Raw genomic sequence first — 20,068 nt, 5'->3', positions numbered from 1 at the left:
GCATTATATACACTTCTTTTATATATATATTTTCTTATATATGCTCTTTTATGTACATGTATATATATATATTATTTATATTGGACAGTGCGTATCGATACGTTTATTCGTGTAATTATTCTAGTATACTCTCTATGTATACCTAGTAATATTCCATATTTTATTAATTGTTTTTTGTCAATTCATATATTTGATATATTATGTTCGTATGTGTGTTATATTTTATTTATTATGATCTATGATAATTATTATATATTTGTTCATTGTAGCCCCTGACGCAGCCCTAGGTGGGCGAAACACGGCCTGTGTCAGGCGATTTGTTCATACACGGTATCTCCAATAAAATCTTTTTGTTGTGACATTGATCTGCTGGCTTTCTTTCCCATATTGGATTTTGCAGATTGTTTGCCTTGTTGTTTTTTGGGACCCACAAAAGTTGTTTGACAGATCTGGGCTATCAAAAAAAAACAAAAAGCCTGGACCTGTCAAATAGCAGAAGAGGTTTGACAGGTCTGGGATTTTCTCCCCGACCTGTCAAACCTAAGCCCGCCCCCGAAACCTAAGGCCTGGAGGCCTGGACCAAAAATATTATAATGCCTCTGTATCAAGGGTGTAGCCAGACAGCAGATTTTGGGTGGGCCTAGGCAAGAAGTGGGTGGGCACCAAATGTTCTCTCCCCCACCCCCACACCAAAAGAATATCTCAGCTGGTGGGAAAATGCTTCTCTCCAGTCTCCACCTTGGTCGTCTGCAGCAGGCATGCGCTGAAAACTGAGCATGCGAAGGTGCCAGTATTGTGGAGAGCAGCATTTTCATTACCAATTACTACTGTTGGATGGGCCTGAGCCCTAAGTGGGTGGGCCCAGGCCCACCTGTGGCTATGCCACTGCTCTGTATTGCTTCATGGTGCGACTGCACCTTGAGTATTGCGTTCAGTTCTGGTCACCGTATCTCACAAAAGATATAGTGGAATAGAAAAGGTTGAAAGAAGAGTGACCATAATGATAAAGGGGATGGAACGCCTCTCATATGAGGAAAGGCTAAAGAGGTTAGGACACAGATGAAGGGAGATATGATTGAGGTCTATAAAATCCTGAGTGGTGTAGAACGAGTAGAAGTAAATCAATTTTTTACTCATTCCAAAAGAACAAAGACTAGGGGACACTCAAGGAAATTACGTGGAAATACTTTTAAAACAAATAGGAGGAAATATTTTTTCACTCAATGAATAGTTAAGCTCTGAAACTCTTTGCTGGAGGATGTGGTAACAGTGCTTAGTGTATCTGGGTTTAAAAAAGGTTTGAACAAGTTCCTGGAGGAAAAGTCCATAGTCTGCTATTGAGACAGACATAGGAAGCAACTGCTTGCCCTGGGATTTGTAGCATGGAGTGTTGCCACTTTTTGGGTTTCTAACAGGTACTTGTGACCTGACTTGGCCACTGTTGGAAACAGGATACTGGGCTAGATGGACCATTGATCTGACCCAGTATGGCTACGCTTATGTTCTTGTGACCGGCTATCCGAGTTGAACATGGCCATCGAGGATATTAAAGGGCAGCTGGATTCCCAGACGGGTTGGCTTCAATAAGTGGAGGAGCATATTTCCTGCCAGGAGGACCACGCGGTGGCGGTGGCAGCTTATAGTAGGCTGGAGCAGTGTCGTACCAAGGGGGAGGCGGTGGGGGCTGTCCGCCCTGGGTGCACGCCAGTGGGGGGTGCCGCGCGTCTGCCGGCTCTTCGTTTTCATGCTCCCTCTGCCTGGAACAGGTTACTTCCTGTTCCGGGGCAAAGGGAGCATGAAAACGAAGAGCCGGCAGGCGCGTGGCATCCCCCCCCCCCCAGCAGCGTGCACCCGGGGGGGGTTCTTTTGCCGGGGGATCGCGCTGCACACGGGGGGGGGGGTTCTTTCGCTGAGGGGGGCGTCACGCTGTTCCAGGGGGGGCGCTGCACCCGGGGGGGCGGGGCGCATCGGCGATCTGCCCCGGGTGTCAGCCCCCCCAGGAACGCCACTGGGCTGGAGGTCTTGAAACATCACTGCAAAGCTCTTGGAGAACAGATTGAAGATCAGGAAAACCATAGCCGTTGCAATAACTTGCGCATTATCAGAGTTCCAGAAATGGTTAAAGACAAAGAACTCTGGGAGCTGGTGGAACTCCGGCTCCCCAAGGAGTTTGCACTGGACTTGGATGGTCAGCGTCTACGGGCCGAGTGGATCCACAGAATTGGAGTCCTTCGAGAAGAATGCTCAAATTTTATAATTACGCTGAGAAAGCATAATTGATGGCCCGGTCTAAAATTAGGAGCTCGCTGGAGTATAAGGGCGCCAAATTGCTACTGTTCTGGGACTTTTCTGCCAAAGTGTCTGAGCAATAGAGACTATTGTCCCCATATTGCACACAGTTGTTTCAACGGGGTATTAAGTTTGCCCTCCAGTATCCAGAAAAAGTTAAAATAGCCCATGACAAGAAGTCTCTTACTCTGGCCACTCCAGTGGCACTTCAATCTTTTTTGGACAGTCACCCCACATAAGTGTGAGGGCTTTTCCATTTCAGACCTTTTGATGCCTGCTATTTTGCATCATTTCGAGAAGTTATCTCTGCTGTGACTTGGTCCCCGTTGACCTCCTTTTTATATCTTAATGGAGTCCGACATAGCTATGGTGCTGGAGAGTACGGTGTAGATGTGGTTGACCCTGATGGCTCCAGCTTTGGTGTTTTGGCTTGCTGGCCTTTGTTGTGCACCAGTGGCATATTTATCTGGATTGTCCCTTTCTTACCTGAGAAGACTCAAAGAGTTGAGTTGTTCTAGTCCAGTTGCTGCATGCATGTTCTTTGATCCCACTCCTGCTCCCTCCTGTGGAATGGTCCTCGGACTCTTTTTTGGAGGGGGCATCTATGACCTTTTGTACTGATGTGCAGTGTACAATTTTTATTTTATTTTATTATTTGTACTTTTGGAGCATTTGCGGATTTAAAGATTAATTTTTCTAAATCAGAGGCTCTGCTGATTTCTCAGCCTTGTGCTAGCATTGGAGACCCCGACTTCTCCCTAGCGTGGAGATCTGCGGGGATTAAGTATCTTGGAGGGGTTTCTGGGGGTTGATTATGCCTGGCTTTACCAGAAAAACATTCTGGATAAACTTGGAGGGACTTGCCGCTTAATTTCTTGGAGAGGGTGGCCTTAAGTAAAATGTTTCTCTTCCTGAAATTGCTCTATCCTCTTCAGAGGCTTCCAATTTGGATTGGCCCCAAGGAGGAGAGGTTATATAAATCTATTATCTCCACTTTCATTTAGCATGCTGAACGACCCCGCATCATGTTTTACTAAATTAACTTTGGATAGGGGCATGGGAGGTGTCCGACTTCTGGATCTTCGGCTATACAGTGTCGCTACTCTGATGTAATGGCTGCATGAACTCCATACATCTCGCTCTTTTTTTTGCACCGGCTGTTTTTTGGGATACCGTCTAACCCCTTTTTAAACTCTGTTAAGCTAACCGCCTTCACCACATTCTCCGAAAACGAAGGCGGTTAGCTTAGCAGAGTTTAAAAAGGGGTTAGACGGTTTCCTAAAGGACAAGTCCATAAACTGCTACTAAATGGACTTGGGAAAAATCCACAATTCCAGGAATAACATGTATAGAATGTTTGTACGTTTGGGAAGCTGCCAGGTGCCCTTGGCCTGGATTGGCCGTTGTCGTGGACAGGATGCTGGGCTCGGTGGACCCTTGGTCTTTTCCCAGTGTGGCATTACTTATGTTTACATATTATATGGAGGTACTTATTTTGTACCTGGGGCAATGGAGGGTTAAGTGACTTGCCTAGAGTACCGGGCCTGCAGGTAAGCAAAAACAATGCTGATGAGGGAGGGCCCAGGCTTGCTGATGTTGCAAAAAATAGGGGAAAAAAGCTTTGAAAGTAGTTGCAAAAACCACAGAAAGGCGGTATATCAAGTCCCATTTTCCTTACTACCTCTCAGTTGCATCTGCTAATACACACACGGTTGCTTTTACCAAAATGGATCATGTTTTTCTTGAGCTTCCCCCTTCCTTGAATAAGCTTTCTCAATGGCACCAGTTAATCAGAGATTCTAGGAAGGCTTCCTACCTAATGGAGTTGGCACAGCTCTGGGAATTGGATGTAGATATGCCAATATGGGTTCACTGACTGCAGAAGGCCTTTCGGGATATCCCCAAGATCACTCCTAATGCGGCCCTTCAGGATATCCAGTTTAAGCTTTTACACCAGGTTTATATTTCAAAGAAGAAGGGGGGGGGGTGAGCATGGGACTCTGGGATGGCCCTCACTGCCAACTTTGCAAGAGTGCTCTGGGCACTTTGCTACATTCTTTTCTCTCAGTTGCATGACCTGTGGAATAAAGCTTTGGAGGTCGTGGAACAGGTTCTACAGCTAGACATTGAATGGGCCTACAGCACTTTGTTAATGACGTCCCTGCGGTGACATTTATAGCAGGGGATTCAGCAAACGTGCTAAACATTTGTGCAATGCATACCCTTAACTGAGGTTAATGCACTCATTGTTTGTGCTGAACAATGTCCCGCCTTGGTCTCTTTCTAGAGTCACCTATGACATTTGCCACATCTCCTTTTGACTTCTGTGTTGATTTGAAGAAACTTAAGTTCTGTATCACCATCACCTTTCTGAAATCTAGCCTTCAGAGTTGTATACAGATTGACGAGTAGCACTGTTCCCATTCCTCACAAAAATTAAAAATATTATTCCCCCATTATATCCCACAGGAGGTAGAAATAGTAACATAGTAACGTGAAGGGGCATAATCGAACGGAAACGTGTATCTCCATGGGCGTTTATCTCCGAGAACGGGTCCGTGAAGGGGCGGAGCGCACTGTATTTTCGCAAAAAATAGACGTCCATGTTTTATTCGACAATTTGTGAGGTGGGCATTTTTGTTTTTCAGCGATAACGGAAAATGAAAGCGCCCAGCTCAAAAACGAATAACTCCAAGACATTTATTCGTGGGAGGGGCCAGGATTCGTAGTGCACTGGTCCACCTCACATGCCAGGACACCAACCAGGCACCCTAGGGGGCACTTTTACAAAAACAAAAAAAAAGGTAAAAGAGCTCCCAGGTGCATAGCACCCTTCGCTTGTGTGTTGAGCCCCCCAAATCCCCCTCAAAACCCACTGCCCACAAGTCTATACCATTACTATAGCCCTAAGGGGTGAAGGGGGGCACCTACATGTGGGTACAGTGGGTTTGGGGGGGCGGTTTGGAGGGCTCCCATTTACCAGCACAATTGTAACAGGTGGGGGGGATGGGCCTGGGTCCACCTGCCTGAAGTCCACTGCACCCCCTAATAACTGCTCCAGTGACCTGCATACTGCTGCCAGGGAGGTGGGTATGACATTTGAGGGTGAAAATAAAAAGTTGTGAAACGGCATATTTTGTGGTGGGAGGGGGTTTGTGACCACTGGGGGAGTCAGGGGAGGTCATCCCCGACTCCCTCCAGTGGTCATTTGGTCATTTATGGCACTTATTGGGGCCTTATTCATGGAAAAACAGGGTCCAGGAAAAGTGCCCTAAATTCTCGCTACAAACGCATATTTTTTTTCCATTATCGGCGAAAGGCGCCCATCTCTGATCGGCCGATAACCACGCCCCAGTTCCGGCTTCACCACGCCTTCGACACGCCCCCATCAACTTTGTCCGCATCCGCGACGGAGTGCAGTTGAAAACGTCCAAATTCGGCTTTCGATTATACCGCTTTAGTCGTTTTTGTGAGATAAACGTCTATCTCCCGATTTGGGTCACAATATAGGCGTTTTTCTATTTCGATTATAAGCAGGATAGTAACATAGAAATGGGCTATATGAGTCTGAAAAAGTAGCACAGCAGCATCAGGAAGATGTGGCAGGAGACCATTGAGAAACTTGGAGGGAGGGGGGAGAAGGGACACATGGAGGGGCATAATCGAACGGGGCGCCTACGTTTTCCTGAGGGCGTCCTCGCAGGACGTCCCGGCGAAGGGGCGGGGAAACCCGTATTATCAAAACAAGATGGGCGGCCATCTTTCGATAATACGGTTTCCACATTTAGGTTGAAATAGGAGAGCTTCAGATTGGATAAGAGCAGTGAAGTAAAAAGTTGATAGGTAGATAAAAAGTAAGAACAGGGAGATTGAGGACGGGAAGGTAAAATGCACAGTGAATTCTGAGTGGGAGAAAGAGGCAGAAGAGAAAGACATTAAAGACAAAACTGAAAGGCAAAGGTCAGCATCAGGGACAGATACAGGGGAGGAATGGAAGAAGACAGGAGAGAGGAGAAATGACAAATGGATGGCAGATCATTGTAAAAGTTAGAAAAAAAACAGAAGAAATAGAACAGAGACACATGACCCAAAGCAAATGAAAAAATAAAGTGCCCTGATTCCTCTTAGTATATTAATTCAAAAGGAGTGAAGCCTGTGAAACTGGGATTACCTTAATCAGTGGGAATTGGATTAGAGACTCAAGTGTTTGTATTGTTAAATTATTTCTGGTTTTAAAAGAGAAAAAATGAAATCAGTTGTATTATTTCCACTAATATTGGACAATAAGTATGTTTCCAACGAAATAAATTGACTATACATCGTTTTGGGTTTGACAAAGCCAACCTGACGATCAATGTGGAATAATGACTCAGATAAATAATAACTGGGGATAATCAGGTTAATGCCACGTTTTTTCTGTTTACTGTGGTTTAATTGATCTCCTTGTCTTGTTTCACTCTCCCTCTTTTGTGGTCTAAGGTAGAGTTTATAATTACCTGATTTTATAATTCTTGTATTATTTTGTCTGTATTTCTGGCAAGTTATTTTAGTGCTTGTAAAATAAAATTCTTACAAATAAAATTAAAAAAAAAAATAAAAAATAAAAGAAAATAAAATACCCACACATAAAGGTAGAAAAAAGTAGTTTATTTTGAATGTATTTATTGGAATATGTCTGTTTGGGAAATGCACATCTCTGGTGGACAAGTGACAATGCATTAATACTGTCTACTTCCAAATTTTTCTCTAGTTAAGTCATGCTCATACGGTAATATAACTGAAAGTTTTTGCTCACGTCAGCCATGTCTACCAGGCACTTGTGATCTGGATAGGTCACTGTTGGAAACAGGATACTGGGCTCGATGAATCTTTAGTCTGACCCAGTATGGTAATCCTTACATTCTTATGTAATTTTAGGAATCCTAGAGTGGAGTTTTGTGTCCTGGAGTTATGTCCACACCTCTACAGTCTCATTACACCACTCATCCATTTATGACACCACATTGAGCAGCTTACAGAACACAAGAACACAAACCTTGTCATCTCATGAGTCATTAGGTAGGGTGGGAAATAAAAGGAAGGGCAAACAGCATTCTTTGACTTTCTTGCTTTGTAAAGCTCATAGAGTATGTATAATTCAGAAAATGAGAAGTGAGGGATGGGTGGGGAGAGGAAAGAGGGCATCTGCTCACTTTCTAATTATAGCATGAGGTAAACCAGCTCAGGTCCTGAGATCTGTGCATTATTTGGATGGTGGAAGGAAGCTGTAAAGAGTTCAGCTGCACCGGCCCTGGGATGGAATGTGAAGATGGCTGTCGCACTTAGAACAACATTGTAAACTAATCGGCCTTGTAAATGCCCCTAGAAGGAAAAAGAACAACATTTATTTCATTTCTAATGAACCATGCAACGTCATTGTTCACTGAAGCTCAAAATGTATTTCAGCCACCTTTAGCTACCACACAAGCATACACAGTAGAACAAATGGGTCACTAGAGCCACGGCCCAACCGATTTTTGCTCAGCATGGCACAATCAGTTAGGGAAGCAGGAGAGGCAGGGCTGGAGGTTGTTTTTCACTCCCTTCCCCCAACCAAAAAGGTGTTTCATTCCCCTTCTGCACAAGCTCTAGAAGAGGAAAGCCAGTCTCTCTAGCCAAAGTGATTCCATCTGAAGCCAAATCCAGGAAGCTTTTATTCCCAGTGAGTGGCATGGTCCACCCTCTTTTACACCCTTCCGAAACACCACAGAAAGAGAGCGAACCTTTCAGCTAATCAAGGAATCTGAACGTACTGTACATTCTAATAACACCGAGTCCTTTTAATAGTTTAATTTCTTTTATTGGTTTTTGATATAGATATAAGCAAGAGTTCACAACATAGCAACAAGCAGCATTTTACAAAGTATGGCAATACTGGCGCTCACATTTAAGAAGTAGCTATATCTAGGTTCAGATTAAGTGAAGAAAGGAGAGAGGTAGGAAAGAGGAAAAGAAGAGGGAAAGAGGGGGGGAGCTGGATGATACAAATCATAAAGCACGCCTAGGCCATAAAATACATCTAATTTAGTGCTTGTCGCTGAACAGTGTCAAAATAACATAGAAATGGTAGCCATTTTTCCCTATATGAAGCAAAGCGAGAAGATTTCTTTGCGAGGTGCAATTCGTATTTGTAAATTTGGAGCAATAAGTTCCACCATTCCTGGTAGGTGGCTTGGTGTAGGGACTTCCAATGTGAGAAGAATCAAAGTATTTTTATAGCGCTGGAAATGGTGCACGCTGGGGGCAGGAACTACCATCGGGCTGCTGCAGTAGCCCGGCGCTACTTCCAGTTTAGCGAGCAGTAAGCCCGCATTGGACTTACCGATGCTTAGTAAAAGACCCTCATTGTGACTCAAAGGATTCTTTTGTTAATCTAATATAATAATTCGCACCTCCAACAATCTGACGCTGACTCTGTGCCAGCTTGGAAGTGAAGCCGTGAAGCCTTGAAGTGTTCGTAGGCTTCGTAATAGCTCCGCCCATGGTAACGCGACGTCAGAAGAATCCCTCCCTCCCTCCGATTTCTAGACACCCCCTTCCGAGTTCCTGACCCCTCGACCCCCCTGCCGCAACCCGCTCGAGCCCCCCTTCCCACCACCAACCTTCCCCCACTGCCGTGTACCTGGGATGGCGGGGGACCCCAACCCCCGCCAGCCGAAGTCCTCTTCTCGGCCGCGCGTGGCGTGGACAAATCATCCAATTAAGTTTAAATCTGTTTGTGTGCGTGCGTCGACGCACGCACACAGATTGCAACTTGATCAGATGATTTGTCCACGCCGCGCAGCCGAGAAGAGGACTTTGGCTGGCGGGGGTTGGGGTCGCTCGCCAGCACAGGTATGCGACGGTGGCGGGAGAGGGTTGGCAGCAGGAAGGGGGGCTCGAGTGGGTCACGGCAGGGGGGTCCAGGGGTCAGGAACTCGGAGGGGGGTCTGGAAATCGGAGGGAAGCAGGGAGGTGGGGTTTGGAACTTGGGGGAGGGAGGGGGTCTGGAACTCAAGGGGGGAGGGAGGAGGGTCTGGAACTTGAGGGGGGCCTGGAACTCGGGGGAGGGGGTCTGGAACCCAGGGGGGAGAGGGAGAGGGGGGCCGGAACTCAAGAGGGGGGAGGGAGGGGGGTCTGGAATTCGGGGGGGGGAGGAGGGGGCAAGGAAGGAGGGAGGGAGGGGGGTGTCTGGAACTCGGTGCAGGAGAGGGGTTTGGAACTCGGGGGAGGGGAAGAGAGGAGAGGAGGGAGGGAATGCACCACCTGTACAAAAACTAGGAAACAAAAAAAAAGCTGGGTGACGACCCTGGAACTCGGAGGGAGGGAAGGGGGGTGATTACGACCCTGGAACACAGAGGAAGGGGTGACACTGAAACTGGGAGGAAGGGGCAGGGGCACACACTCTCACTCTCACACACACACTCTCACAGACACACTCGCACCCAGTCTCAATCTCTCTCTGTCACACACACACACTCGAACATTTACTCGCTCTCACACATACTCTCTCAAACATACACACTCCGAGGAAAACCTTGCTAGCGCCCGTTTCATTTGTGTCAGAAATGGGCATGTTTTACTAGTGAGTAATAAAGCAATACCAGAAAATCACATTTTGTAACTTACTGTATTATCATTATTTGTTTTATGGTGAAAGAATTTCTCTCCATGGAGCTCCTGCATTTGTTCCTTCCTTCTTGTCTTCCTTTTACATTCCTCTTCCTCATGCGTGGGATAAACACAAAGGAATCCTGTTTAGAAGGAATGGATCCATGGAATCTTAGCGGAGATTGGGTAGCAACACCGGTAAATAGGAAGCAAAATCAGTGCTGGGCAGACTTCTACAGTCTATGCCCTGATATGGATGGGCTGGAGTGTAAATTTTAAGGGGCTTCGACGTTAGCTTCAGAACTTTTAGTACAAGAAGAGTGCCCGGCAGACTTCTACGGTCTGTACCCTGAGAAAGGCAAGGACAAATCAAACTCAGGTATACACATAAAGTATCACATACCATGTAAATGAGTTTATCTTGTTGGGCAGACTGGATGGACCGTACAGGTCTTTATCTGCTATAATTTACTCTGTTACTATGTATTACTTTGTTACTCTTTGGGGTTCTACATGGAATGTTGCTACTAATTGGGATTCCGGAATCTTGTAACTCTTTAGGATTCCAGAAGAGAACAATGCTGGGCAGACTTCTAGGGTCTGTGCCCTGCGAATGGCAAGGACAAATCAAACTCGGGTATAAAGTATCACATACCATGTAAAATGAGTTTATCTTGTTGGGCAGACTGCATGGACCATACAGGTCTTTATCTGCTATCATTTACTCTGTTACTATGTATTACTTTGTTACTCTTTGGGGTTCTATGTAGAATGTTGCTACTGATTGGGATTCCAGAATCTTGTTACTCTTTAGGATTCCAGAATCTTCACAACTTTTAGTACAGGAACAGTGCTGGGCAGACTTCTACGGTCTGTGCCCTGCGAATGGCAAGGACAAATCAAACTCGGGTATCAAGTATCACATACCATGTAAAATGAGTTTATCTTGTTGGGCAGACTGGATGGACCGTACAGGTCTTTATCTGCTGTCATTTACTCTGTTACTATGTATTACTTTGTTACTCTTTGGGGTTCTACATGGAATGTTGCTACTAATTGGGATTCCGGAATCTTGTAACTCTTTAGGATTCCAGAATCTTCAGAACCTTTAGTGCAAGAACAATGCTGGGCAGACTTCTAGGGTCTGTGCCCTGCGAATGGCAAGGACAAATCAAACTCGGGTATAAAGTATCACATACCATGTAAAATGAGTTTATCTTGTTGGGCAGACTGGATGGACCGTACAGGTCTTTATCTGCTGTCATTTACTCTGTTACTATGTCGAATTTCTCTCCATGGAGCTCTTGCATTTGTTCCTTCCTTCCTTCCTGTCTTCCTTTTACGTTCCTGTTCTCTTCCTTCCTTTGTTATTGTATGTATTCACTCATCTGTGCCTTTGATATATGCCACCTAAACTGGAGTTCTGCAGTACAAATTCCTTGCAGCTGCAAATACAACCCCTGCTTCAAAGAGCTTACAATGGATGCCCGAGGTCAGAAAGCATGTGGGCGGAAGAGGTAGGACTTGAAGCCAGGTGTTCTGGTTTCCAGAGCATTACGTGTAACTCCTCCACTTGTCTCTGGAGGTAGATAAAGTACTTTACTGGCAGCTAGGGCTGCTCATAATGTCAGTTCAGAAGCTGGCTGGCAAAGAATGATCTCATCCCTCTTCCCCCACATGCCAAATGTCAGTTATTTGCTGTACCTGGTTTGTGTCAGCCCTGATTTCTAAAAAAAAAAAAAATGATTTGCAACAGACTTTCGGGATGAGACACAGAGTACCCAGCATTGCTGCTTTTTTTGGTTTATTTTAGATTCTAGTTCTCTCTCAAATCACACCACCCGGATCATTGTCCTAAACGGTCCAGAATGTATTCACTGACATAAATACGGTAGTTTTAGGGTTGGGGTTGCCAGCCAGGCCAGGGAAAGGAAAGCATCTCTGCTATTACTATTATTATTATTACATTTGTACCCCGCGCTTTCCCACTCAAAGCAGGCTCAATGCGGCTTACATAGTAATAGGGATTACAGGATATTGATAAAGAAATAAAAATAAAGTATAACAGAATGACATGACTTAGGGGCTCATTTACTAAGCCGTGGCCAAATTCGGGCTTGGCATGTGCAAACGTGGGACTGTCCCACATGCTAAGCCCAGATTTACCGTGGTAGTATATTTAGATTTTTTTTTTTTTGCATGTGAAATCAAATCAATTCTTGTATACCACTAATATCCCCTTTCCAGGGTTCAGTGTGGTTTATACTCTAGGTGAGGCAAAAGCCAATAATGTTAGTGTGAGGTATGAGAACAATTAAAGACCATTGGTGTAATGCAAGAGACCAAAATAGGAAAGGATAATGGATGATGCTAGGAGGTAGAAGTCAATGGATGTATAACATAGTAGATGACGGCAGAAAAAGACCTGCACGGTCTGTCCAGTCTGCCCAACAAGATAAACTCATATGTGCTACTTTATGTGTATACCTTACCTTGATTTCTGTCTGCCATTTTCAGGGCACAGACAGTAGAAGTCTTGCCCAGCACTAGCCCCGCCTCCCAACTGCCAGCCCCGCCTCCCACCACCGGCTCTGCCACCCAATCTCGGTTAAGCTTCTGAGGATCCCTTCCTTGTGAACAGGATTCCTTTATGTTTATCCCACGCATGTTTGAATTCCGTTACCATTTTCATCTCCACCACCTCCCGTGGGAGGGCATTCCAAGTATCCACCACTCTCTCCGTGAAAAAATACTTCCTGACATTTTTCTTGAGTCTGCCCCCCTTCAATCTCATTTCATGTCCTCTCGTTCTACCGCCTTCGCATCTCCAGAAAAGGTTCGTTTGCGGATTAATACCTTTCAAATATTTGACCGTCTGTATCATATCACCCCTGTTTCTCCTTTCCTCCAGGGTATACATGTTCAGGTCAGCAAGTCTCTCCTCGTACATCTTGTAACACAAATCCCATACCATTCTTGTAGCTTTTCTTTGCACCGCTTCAGTTCTTTTTACATCCTTAGCATGATAAGATGTCCTGCGCTAATTTGTCCAGAAGCAAGCGGTCTCGCAAAAAATAAATAGGAGGTAGTAAGTTCTCCCGCGTTTCCACATTATCCAGTTTGGGGGGGGGGGGGGGGGGAATTCTATATACAGTGCCAAAAAAACCCACGCTTAATGCTATTCTATAAACCTCGCTTAGGCATGCTTTATAGATTATGCGTACGTCCATCTCCGTGACTGAAATTTAGGCGCAGCCATTTACTCCAACTAAAACCTGGTGTAAGTGCCCACGCTTAACTTAGGTGCAGATTGAGCTTATTCTTTAACGCCGTATGTAATTTTTAGGAACCCCCACGGCCCATGCCTCTCCAATGGCCACGCCCCTTTTGAGATCCATGCTTTAGAATTTACGCGCGCCACTTTACAGAATATGCTTAGAGAATAGCACTTGCAAATCCTAATTAGTGCCAATTAGTGCTGATGATTGCTTGTTATCGCAATTGTCGGTGCCGATTGGCTTGTTAATCAATTAAGTTGCATGCGCAATTTGGCTTCACTGCCAAATTAACGCTCATAACTGTAGCCACCATATATAGAATTCTCCCCTTAGTGTGTGCTAATCAGAATGCCCAATGCCCCACCCCCTCACACAAAATATTTTATAAAACTAAATAGCGCTAAGAGGCAAATTACTGCAAAATGCTTTAAAAGGCATTTTACTGTAAGCTTCCCCCCCCCCCACACACACATTAAGTGTGGGTGAGGGGGGGAGTTGAGGCACTGGAGTCCCTGAAGGTGGGGGAAGGGAGAGATGTCGGGATTTCCTGCAGCCACATTGGAGAAGCACCCATTCTTGAATCAGGTAACTGATCCAGGGGTGTTCTGGTAAATTTTAGCCACAGACTCTCTCTCTGGGCATAGGCAGCCCTGCAATTTGGGGAGGCTGGGGGGGGGGGGGGGCAAATCATTTATTTATTTACTTGGATTTTTGCTCACACCTTTTTCAGTAGTAGCTCAAGGTGAGTTACATTCAGGTACACTGGGTATTTCTCTGTCCTAGGAGGGCTCAAGATCTAAGTTTGTACCTGAGGCAATGGAGGGTTAAGTGACTTGCCCAAGATCACAAGGAGCTACTACTGAAAAAAGGTGTGAGCAAAATCTAAATAAAGAATTTTCACTATTCACTGCATTGGTTTAAGATTAATATACACAGGAAACAAAACAGATTTTAAAAGCTGCAAATTCTCTATGTTGTATTTAGCATCGAAAGTCATTGTCTGTGTTCTTAATAAATCTATGTATGCGTTCTGGCATTGATCTGGCCAGTTTTCTGCAGCATTCGGGAGTTATCTCCTGAGGCCCAGATGCATGAAAGACATTGGTAATTCCCGTTCCCTACCGATTCTCTAGTCCTTCGGTACCTGAGTCGGAGAATCGGGACGTCCCTTTAGATTAGGCTCCTCTTCCTGGTCTCTTCAGCCAATCAAAGCGGGCTTAGCTGGCTGTTGTCAGCGAAACGCGCTCTGATTGGCTGAAGAGACCAGGAAGAGGAGCCTAATCTAAAGGGACGTCCCGATTCTCCGGCAACCAGGAAAATAGAAAAATTTCGCTGTGGAGGGGTAAGTGGCGCGGCGAAGACTCTCAAGAAGGGGGGGGGAAAACACGAGCGCCGGCAGAACAAAAAACTGCAAAAAAAAAAAAAGACGTCTCTCAGAAGCGCAGGGAGAGTACATCCTTAAAGGACGCCCCTCGCATGCGCTCCCTGCTTTTTTTTTTCTTTTTAACCTTTTTGGGGGGCCCTTTTCCTTTCCAATTCCCTCACAGGAGCCCTAACAAGAGGTCAGACATCTCGTTAGGGTTCCTACGGTAAGGGAATCGGAAAAACGGTAGTGCAGCTCATTATAATAGCTTTTCAATCATTTGCATTCCGTTTTCGTTGCCTGCTACCGTGGCAGGGAAAATGCCCTTAGTGCATGCCCGGGGTGAACTACTTGCGTTTTAAACTGGCTGGAACCAGTTTAAAACGCAAGTTGTGGGCTCGTTAGGTTTTGTGCATCTGGGCCTGAGTCCACACACTTTCGATCCAGTGTACAAAGTCTGCTTCAGATGTTGGATTGTCTATGGCCGCTTTCTGCTTTACTAAGGTCTACACATTTTCAATAATATTGAAATCTGGGCTGTTGCCCAGCCAAGGTTTTATCAGTTGTATCTGTTCACGAGCCAGCCGTGACTTAACAGCTTTGGTTTCTTGGCACAGTTCACCATCCTGTTGGAAATGGGTTTATGTTGTGAATTAGCATAAAGTTTGGCAGTTTCTCCTTCAAAACATTCAAATGAACAGTTCCCTTGATTGTGGTAGTTGGCATAATCCGCAGCCCTGCTGAACCAGATCCTGATACTGCACCCCAGAAACCATAACCTTTAGTGCTTGATTCACTGTGGGTTTAACCGGGCTTTGGGGGGTGGCAAACAGGGCGCCTGCCCTGGGCCCCCATGCCACAGAGGGGCCCCCATGATTGCCTCAGGTAGGCTTTGGACTCCCCAGTTTCTGCCCTGGGCCCCTGTGTGTCTAACACTGGCCCTAGGTATAGTAACCCTCGGGTTATGTCTCTTATTCAAACGTCTCCTTAAGTTTGTAGTTTATCAAAACTTGCTATACCACCCAACATAATTTGCTTCCGTTCATCAGCTCTCCGCTGCTTGTACTCGTGACAGAAAACGAGCCGATCTTTGATATTTTTGGCAGACAACTTCGGTTTTTGAGCTGGCCGATAAGATCGAAGTCCAACATCTATTCACTTATTTATTTATTTGTGCCATTTATACCCCGCTCTTTCCCGCTCGATAGCAGGTTCAGTGCGGCTTGCAAAGTGTGGTACAACATATCACGGAGGTAATACAGGTTTGGGAACCATGTATCAACGAGATGACATCCTATATAATAATTCTCACCTCCAACAGGATGTGCCTGGGACCGTGCCTGCCGGAAGTGGTCTGCTAGGCAGGCACGCACTGACCTCAGTGACATCAGTGACAGACAATTTGGCAAAGCAAAACAATCTGAGTGCTGGCCATTAGGACACAGGGTTGATAGGAGAGTTTTAAAAGACTGAAGGAACCGAAAGTGTTAAACTGGAGAAGGGGGGGTGGGGGGAGTATTTTGAATGACTGAAAGACATGCAAATTTGGGACAGGAAAACAATCTCAATGCTGGCCATTAGCACACAGGGTACATAGGACAGTTTTAAAAGACTGGAGAAGGGTGGGGGGGCAAGTTCTGAATGAATGAAAGAAATGAAAATTTACGAGAGGAACACAATCTGAATGCCGGGCATTTGTACACAGGGTAGATAGGACACTTTTTTAAAAAAATGAAGAACATGAAAGTATTACATCTTGGGGGAGGGGTGAGGAGGAAAGCGGTGGGGTATCCGGATACAGGGCGTTAGGGCCACTGGGGTACATAGACTTTTGAAAGCCTTAAGGAACCCTAAGTGTGGGAAGGAGGAGGAAAAGGAGGGGAGGGAATGGGGTGAGGGGCATTAGGAACAGGGGAGGGGGCCCTGTCACACACTCTCATTCTCACACACACACACTGTCACACAGACAGTCTCACTCTGTCACACACCCGCACATTCACTCTGGCTCTCTCTCTCTCTCTCAAACATACACACTCCCAGGATAACCTTGCTAGCGCCCGTTTCATTCGTTCCAGAAACGGGACTTTTTTTACTAGTAATTACATAAAGTAGGTTCAGTGCGGCTTACAAAGTGTGGTACAACATATCAAGGAGGTAATACAGGTTTGGGAACCATGTATCAACGAGATGACATAATTACATAAAGTAGGTTCAGTGTGGCTTAAAATGTATGGTACAAAGTATCGCAGGGATGATACAAAATATAGAACAAAGTATGGAACAAAGTGTCGTAGAGATGACACAGTTACATAGAGTAAGACAATAGTAAGAGATGTGGGGAAGGGGTTGGAGTGTGGGTAATACTAGTGGTGTGGAATTATGTTTGAGAATAATCTCCTGTGTATTGTCCTGTTGCTTAGTTTCTTCAGTGGACTACCTGCAGTTCTGGCTCTGATTAACATGTGATGAAGTTTTTGGGGAATATTTAGCTGCCTTTATGATCACGTTGTCCATTTGTACATCCATAGCTCTTGGTCGAACTGAGCATGCCTGAGACTGAAAACTGTTCAGCTCTTCATTTTGTCTGACCGTTGCTATAGCACAAGGCCGGCGCAACCCGATAAGCGCAATAAGCAAGGCGGAGGGGGGGGGGGGCACCAACCTCTGAAGGGTGCCAGAAGCCATGCTTACCAACAGCTCCCAGTTCCTAGCCCCCTTCTCAGTCACTAGCTCCACCCCAGCCGCAGACCCCACCTGCCCCCCCTCAGCTCCTGCAGCAGCCCCCTTCTTGTTCCTGCCACTCTGCATTTTATAATCTTTTACCTTGAATCAGCAGTGTCTGTGAAGGAAGCAGGCTGCCTCGGACCTTCTCTCACCATGCCCCGCCCTCCTCTGATGTAATTTCCTGTTTCCGCAAGGGCGGGATAGTGAGGGAAGGCTCGAGGCGGCCTGCTTCCTTCACAGACCCTGCCGATTTAAGGTAAAAGATTTTAAAATGCAGGCAACAAGAATGGGAAGAGGGCTGTCATGGGAGTTGAGGGCAGGCAGGTGGGGACTGGGGGCTGAGGCTTAACTTAATAGAAGGGGGCTAGGGCTGGAATTTGGGGGCTGAAAAGGGGGGCTCAGATGGGAGAAGGGGACTGGGGCTGGAACTGGGGTCCAAGAAGGGGGGCAGGTGGAAGAATGGGACTGAGGTTGAAACTGGGGCTGGAAAGGGGGGCATGGGAGGCTAGGTCTTGAACTGGGGACTGGGACTGGAACTGGGGGTTGAAAAGGGGGGCAGGTGGGAAAAGGGGGCTGGGGCTGGAACTGGGGGTTGAAAAGGGGGACAGGTGGGAGAAGCGGATGGGGCTGGGACTGGGGGCAGGTGGGATAATAGGACTGGAACTGGGGGCTAAAAAGAGGGGGCAGGGTCTTGGCAATAGCCCTGATTTAGGGGCTAGGAGGAGGCTGGGGATGGGAAATGGGGGCTTATGCTGCCAGATGGTAGGGGTGACAGAAGTGGTTTGATGCTAGGAGCAGATGCAAAAAGGGATGGGAGTGGGAGAAGGGACCTGGGGTCTGGCAAGGGGCACATGGGGGTTGAGGGATGATGCAGGGGCTGGGAAATGGAAGAGAAAGGAAGATACTGTGTGAGGGATGAGCAGAAGCAAGGGTATATGCAGGAAAAGATGAAGATGGAGGGGCAGAAGAGGGATGGGTTGTGGAGGTAAAGGTGGAGGAATGATAGAGTAAATAAACTTTGGAGAAAGAGGTCTGTGGATGGAGAAGTAAATATGGGAGATGAGGCAGGGGCAAAGGATGATAGGGAAAGGGGCAAAAGAGAAGGAGAGCTGTGAAGAGGGTGAGGGACAAAAGAAGGGGACAGATCTCTGAAGGAGGTGAGAAAGGGTGGAAATACGTAAGGGGAAATGGGAGTCTGAATAAGGGGATAAGATACAAAGGGACTGGAGCTGAAGAGAGGATGTGACAGGGAAGGAGCTGGAGGTCGGTAAGGGGTGAGAGGCAGAGAAGATAAGCTGGGGAGGCAATGAATACAGAAATTGGAAATGAGCAACCTTATCAGTAAGGTCTCATGCGCTCCCCAGGCGGTAGGCATGCAGCACACGTCCACTGCTGTTTACTGCCGGGGAAGCGCTACGTGGTAGAAAATAGAAAGTGTGTTTCTACTGTGTGTTTTCAGCACACGCCAAATTCAGAATTAACGCTCAGTGCATGTGGTAGAAGGTCCCCTTTAAGCATTAGTTAAAGGACCCCTTATTCTCGATGGAGAAGGGTAGTTAGTGGGGTCCCTCAGGGGTCTGTGCTGGGACCGCTACTTTTTAACATATTTATAAATGACCTTGAGATGGGAGTAACTAGTGAGGTAATTAAATTCGCAGATGACACAAAGTTATCCAGGGTCGTCTCGTCACAGGAGGAATGTGAAAGATTGCAAGAAGACCTCATGAGACTGGGGGATTGGGCGTCCAAATGGAAGATGAAGTTCAACGTTGACAAGTGCAAAGTGATGCATGTGGGGAGGAGGGACCTAATTGCAGCTATGTCATGCAAGGTTCCGCCTTACTAGTTACAGACCAAGAAAGGGATCTGGGAGTCATCGTGGATAGGACGTTGAAATCTTCAGCTGAATGTGCTGCGGCGGCTAAGAAGGTGAACAGAATGTTGAGTATTATTAGGAAACGGATGGAAAACAAGCATGAGGATGTTATAATGCCATTATATCGCTCCATGGTGCGACCGCACCTGGAGTATTGTGTTCAGTTCTGGTCGCCTCATCTCAAAAAAGATATAAAGGAATTGGAGAAGGTGCAGAGAAGGGCGACGAAAATGATAAAAGGGATGGGACGACTACCCTATGAGGAGAGGTTAAGACGGCTAGGACTTTTTAGCCTGGAGAAAAGGCGGCTGAGGGACAATATGATACAGGTCTACAAAATAATGAGTGGGGTAGAGCGGACAGATGTGAAGCATTTGTTTACACTTTCTAACAATAATAGAACCAGGGGACACAAGATGAAATTAGAATGTGGTAGGTTTAAAACAAATCGGAGAAAGTTTTTCTTTACTCAGCGCGTAGTTGGACTCTGGAACTCACTGCCGGAGAAGGTAGTGATGGCAACTGGCCTTGCTGAGTTTAAAGGGGGTCTGGACAGATTCATGAAGGAAATGCCCATTGATCGTTATTAAATTTTGGGTTTTTGCCAGGTTCTTGGGGCTGGGCTTGATGGACCTTTGGTCTTTTCCCAGCGTGGCGGTGCTTATGTACTTATGTACTGTTGAGCCCTGTATCCTGGTGTATTTTTGCCATTTTGGGGGAATTTTTGGTACATATAGGCGGTCACATTTTAGCTGCAATTTTGGCAGATTTGGTGTTAGTATTTTTATAAAGAAGTATAGGCACTCAGATGTTTTCTCCATCTTGTGTCTGTAGGGAAAAATGTTACTCAATCAGGATCTATGAAATAATTATTTGCCACGAATACACAGAAATAAAAGTCAACAAACA

The sequence above is a fragment of the Microcaecilia unicolor genome, chromosome 5 (assembly GCF_901765095.1).
Source record: "Microcaecilia unicolor chromosome 5, aMicUni1.1, whole genome shotgun sequence".
NCBI lineage: Eukaryota > Metazoa > Chordata > Amphibia > Gymnophiona > Siphonopidae > Microcaecilia > Microcaecilia unicolor.
The sequence above is the reverse complement of the archived record's forward strand: the minus strand, read 5'-3'. Positions refer to the sequence as shown.